Source organism: Choloepus didactylus, chromosome Y (genome assembly GCF_015220235.1).
Source record: "Choloepus didactylus isolate mChoDid1 chromosome Y, mChoDid1.pri, whole genome shotgun sequence".
NCBI classification, from domain to species: Eukaryota; Metazoa; Chordata; class Mammalia; order Pilosa; family Megalonychidae; genus Choloepus; species Choloepus didactylus.
In genome coordinates, this window is record NC_051335.1 from 26,422,297 (window position 1) to 26,431,449 (window position 9,153).

Consider the following 9,153-nt stretch of genomic DNA (forward strand, 5'->3'; position numbering starts at 1 on the left):
TATTTACCATCATACTATCCTCTTTCATTTCCTTACTATTTTTCAGATTTCCATTTTTGTATGTGGGGCCATTTTCCTCCTGTCTACAGGATTCCCTTTAGTTTTTCTTTTAGTACAAATTTGCTAGTGATGAATTTTTTCAGTTTTTTGAAAAATAATAATTTAACAAAAATATTATGCTAAGTTAAAGAAACCAGACATAAAGAACTAGGGATTGTATGATTCCATTCATATAAAATGCAAATATAAATAAATATATTTGGATTATACATTTATTTTTGCCTTCATTTTTTCTTTTTTCTTTTTATTATATAAGTAGGTTTATAGAAACATCATGCAGAAAATAGAGTTCCTAAATACCTCCCTCACATATGCAGTTTTCCCTATTATTAACACTTTGCGTTATACTTTGTTATAATTGATGAAAGAATATTGTTATATTATATTATTATGATTGTACAATTAAATACAGTCCATAATTTACAACAGGGTTCGCTGTGTTGTATAGCCCTATGGTTTTATTTTTTAATTTTTATTCTAGTAGCATATATATAACTTATAATTTCCCCCTTTAACCACATTCAAATATATAATTCAATGCTGTTAATTAAATTCACAATGTTGTACCACCATCACCACCATCCATTACCAAAATTTTCCATCACCCAAACAGAAATTCTGTAAATTAAGAACTAACTCCCCATTCTCTTCTCCCACTCTGGCCTCTGGTAAACTGCATTCTAGTTTCTGACTCTATAGATTTGTTTATTCTAATTATTTCATATGAGGGAGATCAAACAGTATTTGTGCATTTGTGTCTGGATTATTTCACTCAGCCTGATGTCTTGGAGGTTCATTCATGTTATTGCATGTATCAGAATTTCATTTCTTTTTACGGATGAATAGTGTCCCACAGTGTGTATGTTACACATTGTGATTGTCCATTCATGGGTTGATGGACACTTGGGTTGCTTCCATCTTTTGCAATTGTGAGTGGGGCTGTTGTGAACATTGGTGTGCAAATTAAAAAAAAAAAAAATCTTACCTGTTGCATTTCAGAATATTTTGGGCAGAAAATGAAAAAGTATTTTCAGGGTTCCTTGAGGGATGGAAGAAAAAGTGGAACTATTAAACTCCCCAACATGAGGAATTCCTGTTATTCTCTTAAGAAACAGGAGCTCCCAATTTAATAAGCCAAGCCCTCAATCTGAGGCTTGCCCTTAGGAATCTTATTTCTGTAACAGCAAAGCTAAGCCTGCTTATTAATAATGCCTGAGTCACCCCCAGAGGACCTTTTTTTGTGGATCAAATGTGGCCTCTCTCTCTCTCTAAGCCAAACCCTGCAAATAATACCTTCCCCCCGTGAGGGACATGACTTCCAGGGATGAGCCTGGTCCTGGCATCATAGGATTGTTTGACCAAAAGGAGGAAAAGGAATAAATAAAATTTCAGTGGCTAAGAGATTTCAAATCATGTCAAGAGGTCATTCTGGAAGTTACTCCTGTGCAAGCTTCATCCAGATATTGCAAACTTCCACAGTATGGCAAGCCTCAATCAACAGTATTACTGGACATGCTAATGTATACACTGGGCTCTATAGAAGTTTTATTTATTAAGTTTATTTTTCAGAGACATAAAGCTTCCAAATTTCCCATGCCAGATAAGTTCTGAAACCCAGAAGTACCAGTCTCTCCAAGAACAAGATTCATTCCTCTGTCCCATAATGTCATTGGCCCTTTTCAGCAGGAAAAAGTCAGAGTGGTTGTCATCCAGACATCCTTCAAGATTGGGGAATTATGAAAAGACAGAGAGGAATTGTAAATGAGGATTTAAGATTTAATGAATAATTATGACTACTGAAACATTTCATATAAATATTCTTTTTCTTTCTGGTTTAGTAGACAGAAAGGAAATACCTGAAATCTCTGAAATGTGATACACTGCCCTGATCTCTGATAATGATTCTAAAAGCCCTTATCTTGTGCCTTTGTGATTGTAAAAGCTGGTATTTCCTATATCCATTTTTTTTTACATTAGAAACTTGTAATGGCAAATGCCCCAATACTAATGGAGGAATTTGAATCAGCTCAAAACTGACAATTAACTGATTCCAGCACAGTTTCACACCTTTGCATGTGCAAATTGTTTCTGCCTTTACCTGCTATTGAGATGATAACTCTGTCCTCTCCCTCTCTGCTTACACTTGCTATTGAAATTCTAATAACTTCATATTCCCTTGTTAGAATCCATAAAATCCTTGAACTCCCCAGACTTGGAGAGACAGATTTTTAGGCCACTAGGCCATCTGATCTTCTGCTTTGTGCCTAGCAATAAACTCTCTCTATGAAGAAAAACCATGTGATTGTATAACACAGAGAACTCTGTGGTGGATGATGACTGTGATTAAAATTACAAATATAGAAATATTCTTTCATGAAGTAAAGCAAATGTATGTCATTATTACAAAAAGTTAATAATATAGTAGTACATGGGAAAATGCACCTACTGCAAACTATGGACTACAGTTTAGAGTAATATTTTAATATTCTTTGTGGGAACCCCAGGCCAGGGCCTTCCCCAAGTGCTTTGAAGAATGTACACAGCAGATTGCTTGATCTAGGACACTTCAGGTTTGACCTACTCTCTTGTAAAATCAGGCCTCTGGCACTAAATGTTATCTGTAGCTTGCCTCCCTCCCGAAACTACCACCTCCCTGAACCTTCCTGAGGATAATCCATAAAATTCCCCTCTTCCCTATTGACTACAATCAATCACTCCCTATGTCACAAGACCCCCTCCTCTCATACCCTATTGAATGTCTTTGTCCTAACCCTTATAAACCACTCCCTGGCACCCCCTGCTTTTGCAGAGTATCTTCACATTAAGCACTGAACCCACTGCTATTCAGAGCAGCTCCTGAATTCAAGGCAACATGACCAACTTCCCACCATGTAGGTAGGCTGCAAAATAAAAACTCATGTCTCATAATGTGTCCAGTGCTTTCTTTAGTCCTTCAGCTGCAAAAGCCTCTTGGGCTGTGACAATTGACATTCCAGCCTGGAGAATAAAGAAATCCCAGGCACCGATAACATGAACTTGGGGAAAGGAAAGGGGAAGTCCCTGGGTGGGATACTGGGGTTGCCTGCAACATCTATGTGGGGAGGTGCCTTCCCTCTTAGATGAATGGATGTCTATGTGGGGAGAGATGGCTACCCTCCTAGATATAACGGGGTCCAACAAGGTAGTATGGAAATGTGTATAACTCCCCAGCTGGACTAATAGCCCTCCTACAACAGGCTGCAGGACTAGTAGTATTTCATGAGAAGAAGGAAAGCCACCAGGCTGCTGAAGCAGTAGCCTGGCTCCTCATGGAGGCTGTGTGTGCAGCTACAGAAAAGGCCTTAATGGCTGATGCAGCAGTCTGCCGCTTAGAATTGAAGTTACAAAGGGATATGCAATTGACCCAAGCAGAACTGAAAGATGCTCTGGATAAAAGTTTAGAAATACTGACATGCCAGTACCCTAGAGTAAGAGGGCATAAGCTGCATAAGACCAAGTTAGGCATACCCTAGCTTTCCCTGACAAACCCTAAATTGTGAGACCCTGTTGATTCCTCATCAAAAGATGATGACCAAAATTGGAACTCATATTCATTGTTGGTGGGACTATATAATGGTACAGCCACTCTGGAAGACAGTCTAGCAGTTCCTTAGAAAACTAAATATAGAGTTACCCTTTGATCCAGCAATTGCACTTCTCAGTATATACCTGGAATATCTGAAAGCAGTAACATGAACAGATATCTGCATGACAACAGTCATAGCAACAATATTCACAATTTCTGAGAGACGGAAACAACCCAAATGTCCTTCAACAGGTGAATGGATAAACAAAATGTAGTATATACACATAGTGGAATACTATGCAGCAGTAAGAAGGAGTGAGGTCATGAAACATATGACAACATGAATGAACCTTGAAGACATAATGCTGAGTGAAATAAGCCAGGCACAAAAATAGAAATATTGTATGTTACCACTAATGTGAACACTGTGAAAAATGTAAAATAAATGGTTTATATTGTAGAATGTAGGGGACCTAGTGATAGACAGCAAATAGTGAAGGGGGAATGATAATCTTATAAGAACAGATAAGTTATTGTGGGTAAACAATGTTCTGGGAATGCTCAGGATTGACTATGGTTTGTTAGTTTATGGAGGGTATGGTAGGAACAAATTTCCAGAAATGTAGTTATTTTAGGTTATTTGTTTTTTCTTATTCCTTTGGGTTTTGTTTGAAATGTTGTTTTTATTGTTTTTTTTTTCCAAATTTCTGATAAAGTTAAAAAAATAATAATTGAGTGTGAAAAAAGCCAATGAACAATGGGGGGAGGTGGGGAATGGAAGGTTTCAGATATTCTTTTTTATTCTAATTTTTATATTACTTTTTGGAGTAATGAAAATGTTCAAAGATTGATTGTGGTGATCAATGCACAGCTATGAACAACTGATTGTACACTTTGAAGACTTGTATGTTATGTGAATATATCTCAGTAAAAGTGCATTTAAAATAAATAAGTACGTAAATAAATATGATGACCCCTGTCTGACTGGGAAATTAAAACTGAGGAATGTAAGCATGCATGTCCTCTGGCTCAACAAAAGTTGCCTTCCCCCAGTTGTATTGTGGCAATGTATCAGTACAAACTGCCAGGGCCATTTAATAGCCCTGGTCTGGCCAATGAAAAAACCTAATGGTATCTGGCAAATGACTTAATTATATCAAACTTAATTTAATAACTCCTTTCTTTGTAACTGTGCTGAATATAGCTACCTTGTTGCAGGATATGAATATTCAATTAAGCCAATTTAACTTGGTGTTAAAACTTGCTAAAGCTTATTTTAGTATTTTAGATCCCTCCAGCCAGCCTGCATCCACCTTCCTGTGGGAAAAACAACAATGGACATTTGCTGTGTTTCCACAAGGATACCCCCACAGTCCCACCAACTGCCATGGACTGGTAGCACAAGATTTAAAGAAAAGGAGCCCCCTATGTTTTACTATAAAGATGATATCATGGTAACCAGTAATTCTTTTCCAGAAATAGAAATCACTGCTAGCACAGTGGTGACCCACCTTGAAAGCTAAGGATGGGTGATAAATCAAAGCAAATTACAAAGACCTGAACATTCTATCAAGTTCTTGGGCATTGTCTGGTTGGGCAGAATTAAAGGTATTCCTTCAGCTGTTATTGATAAAATACAAAGTTATCCTACACTGCTAACAACTAAACAATTAGTAGCTTTTCTTGGTTTATTAGGTTTTTGGAAACTTTTTATACTCTATTTAAAAATTTTAAAAACTTTGTACACCCTTATTAGAAAAGGAGAAGCATGGGAATGGGATTTTCTACTGCAGGCTGTGTTTATAAAAGCTAAACAAACTATCACACAAGTCCAGACTTTAATGGGGGTGGACCACAATATATCCTGTGAATTGAATGTGGTCAGTGCCAGTGTTGGCTTTGGGTGGGGCTTGTGGCAAAGTTGACAGGCTAAATGTGTAACTATGAGACTCCAGTCCCAACTTTGGAAGGGCATAGGACTCAAATATAGCCCTTTGGAAAACCAATTGTGCAAGGCTTATAATGCTCTGCTACAAGTTGAAGGTCTAACTCAAAGGTGCCCAGCAACCTTATGGATGACCATACCCATACAGTGGTGGATAAAGGACACTATAAACAAGCCCCATTTGGGGAGTGCTCAGGTGAGCACACTGACAAAATGGATAGCCTACTTCCTATAATGCAGCATTTTTGACAAGAGCTCTTTTAGTGCAGAGATGCATGAAATTTTCTAGTAGGCTGAGCTGTGGGCTGTATGGATGGTAATTGTCCATGAACCAGAAGACATCTTGGCTCTCTGCACAGATAACTGAGCCATACATCAAAGCCTAACAGTATGAATGGACATGTGGAACAGGAGCAATGGACTGTGTTTGACCATCCCCTATGGGGAAGGAACTGTGGGAAGACATCTGGACAGCCTGCCAGAAATGTAAGGTAAATGTTTTCCATATTTCTGCCCATAATGTTAATTCATTGGCAGGTAATGTAGAAGCAAATGCCCTAGCAAAATTCTGTGGCCTAACACCAATGATGCAGGAGGCAAGTAATTTGCTGCATCAAAAAACAAACAGGCACCAAATGTACCAGACCCTGTGGAAGCTAGCACAGCAGTTTCAGCTGCCTATCACCCATCAAGAGCTAAAAGGCATTGTGGATGCTAGCCCTTCCTGCTTGCTGCAATGGCCTAGAATGCTTCCTCACTAACTTGAGCACATTGGCAGAGACCAGATCCCTCTCACCTGGTGGCAAGTATTAGCCCCCTTCCTCTGGTCATAGGGGAAAAATATGCCTTCACTGCCATAGACATGTCTATGGGACTGCTACAGGTCTTCCTAGTGGGCAAGGCCAACCAAAGATCTACCATACATAGCTTGGGAAAATTGAGTGCCTTCTTCAGGCTCCTCACACATGTGGACAGTGATAGAGGGACCACATTTACTGGGCAGCTAACCCAAGCCTGGGCTGCTGAGCATGATGTCCTCCTAACATTCCACCTGTCCTACAACCCCACTAGAAAGATGATAAACATTCCCTACAGCAATGGACTCTTGACTGTATTCAATACTAATCAATATCAACTCCAGGCCTAGGGTGGCTGCCCCCTGCTCCTGTTGAGATGGTAACCACTGGGCCCATGCAAGCTTTGCAAATTCAGGTAAAGGGACCAGCAAACTTACAACCACAGCAAGGTAAAAATTTACATTTGCCTGTGACACAAACACTGGAAATTGGGGAAATTAAGGTCAATTGTCTCTGGTTCTGGCCCACACAGTCACACTGGTTGAGAAAACTAAGCCTATGGGGTATTAGAATTACATAGAATGCAAAAAGTTGTTTGTATTACCAATCCAGGACCCCCATCTTCAAGGGAACTGTATGAATATCTTTGTAAACATTCATTATGCCACAAACTGACTGTAGCTCTGACCCCAAAGGGCTCCCAGACACTGCAGGGGGAGAAGAAATATATAGTATTTAAAAGTACCCAGCCATCCAGTATAATACCTACATGTGTCATTAATTCTTGTTAAAAATTGTATATTACTGTTTTAATAATGTATTAACTAAAGTGTTTTAAGTATTTAGCATTATTCTAACAAGTTTTAATTTTAGTGGTAATTTTACACTGTAGAATGTTTGCTTAAAACTAGTTGCCAAAATTATTTTGGTAACTTTAAGTATAAGAGTATTAAGGGCATGCAGTGTTGTGAAGCTGGGGATGTGGCATCAGTTTTCACTCATGAAGCCAGCACTGGCTGTGCATTGAGTGGGCCTGTTGCTGGTGGGCCTGGCCATTTCCCTTAAGTCACTACTCGACCTGCATGGCAGCATGGGTGGCTGCCTGCAGGATGCCCTGACCGACAGACCCAGATTGTCAATGTTATTGTCAGGAAAGACAAAAAAGGAAGAAAGATCCCTGAATATTTGGTCCATTTTAATGGTTGGAACAGAAGCTAGGACAGGTGGGCAGCTGAAGACCATGTGCTTCCTGACACAGATGACAAACGAAGATTGCAGGGTCAATTGGCAAGAAAAGCTGTAACTCACCTGAGAAGAAAAGGAAGAAAGAAGTGCTGCAGGTTGCCTGGTGTCAACTGTGTCTTAAAAAGCCTCCCTGTAGAAGAAAAAGATGAAAATGCTGAAAATTCAATAAGAAGTTCCTCTGCTGACAGTAATGAAGAAACATATGGGGGAATAAGAAGTGAAGAAAGTGATATTTAACAAAAGACTGAAGTGAAAGAAGAAATAGAGCTGCACACAAAAAGGGAAATGGAAGAAAGAACAATAACTTTAGATATTCCTGAAGTTCTGAAGAAGAAATTTGAGGACAACTGTTACTACATTAACAGGAGGAAATAGTTAGTGAAATTGCCATGCCAGACCAACATTGTAACTATTTTGGAATCCTACATGAAGCATTTTGCTATCAATGCAACCTTATCAGCCAAGAAAAGGCCTCATCACCAACACACCATGTCACATGCCAACATGAATGTGCACTATATTCCAGCAGAGAAGAATGCTGACCTTTGTAAGGAGATGGTTGATGTCTTAAGAATAATCTTTGATTAGTCTTCCATTGGTTTTACTCTATCTATATGAACAAGCACAGTATAAAAAGGTGACTTCATCCAAATTTTTCCTTCCAAGTAAGGAAAGTGCCACAAACACTACCAGGAAACAGGAGAAGCTGTCTCCAAGCCCACCTTTGTTGAATCCATCCACTCTGCAGTCCACCAAGAAGATGCAAAGCTGAGCCAGAAGCCTTGCAGTCTCTGGGACAGTCCACTCACTACACCTCAAGCTGTGACAGGCTGTCTGAAAGTAGTGTATCACCTCAGCCCAAATGCCAGCATGCAGACTCATCTGCCACCATGCCCAAGCTATTCCTGCACCTGGAAAAGAAGACACCTGTACATAGCAGATCATCATCACCTATTCCTCTGACTTCTAACAAGGAAGGGAGTGGTGTGTTTGCTGGCTTTGAAGGGAGAATAATGAAATAAATGACGTCCTTTCTTGGAAACTCATGCCTGAAAATTACCCCCGAATGACCAGCCATCTCCACCCTCCTACATTTATTGGTCACAACATCTGCTGTGCTTGTTTGTCAAACTTCCAGAAAACCTTGGAAAGATGCCTTTTCCTGAGAAGAATCTAAAGGCTTTACTGAAGCACTCTGATCTCTTTCTGAGGTTTTTAGCAGAATACCATAATGACTTCTTCCCAGAGTCTGCTTCTGTCACTGCCTGTGAGGCACACTACAGCACCAAGAATCCCAGGGCAATTTATTAAAATTCTTGGCTTCTGTAAGAACAGTTTCTCTATCTAGCTCTGTGCTCTAGATTGCAGTGAAGAACTAACACAACAATGGGGTCATGAAAGTTCAAATAAGAGTTAGAAGTTGCAGTTATTTATGAACAATAAAAAGAATTTTTAAGTTATTCATTCACATTATACATTTTTTTTCAAACTTCATTTTTCTTCTGAGCTGAATAACTCAAACAAATTTTAGTTTTACTTGG

General features: G+C 39.2%; 1 pseudogene; it reads left to right on the forward strand.

Moving 5' to 3' along the window:
• The first annotated feature begins 6,743 nt into the window (after positions 1–6,743).
• On the forward strand, positions 6,744–8,923 carry LOC119524073 (annotated as a pseudogene).
• Positions 8,924–9,153: the final 230 nt, after the last annotated feature.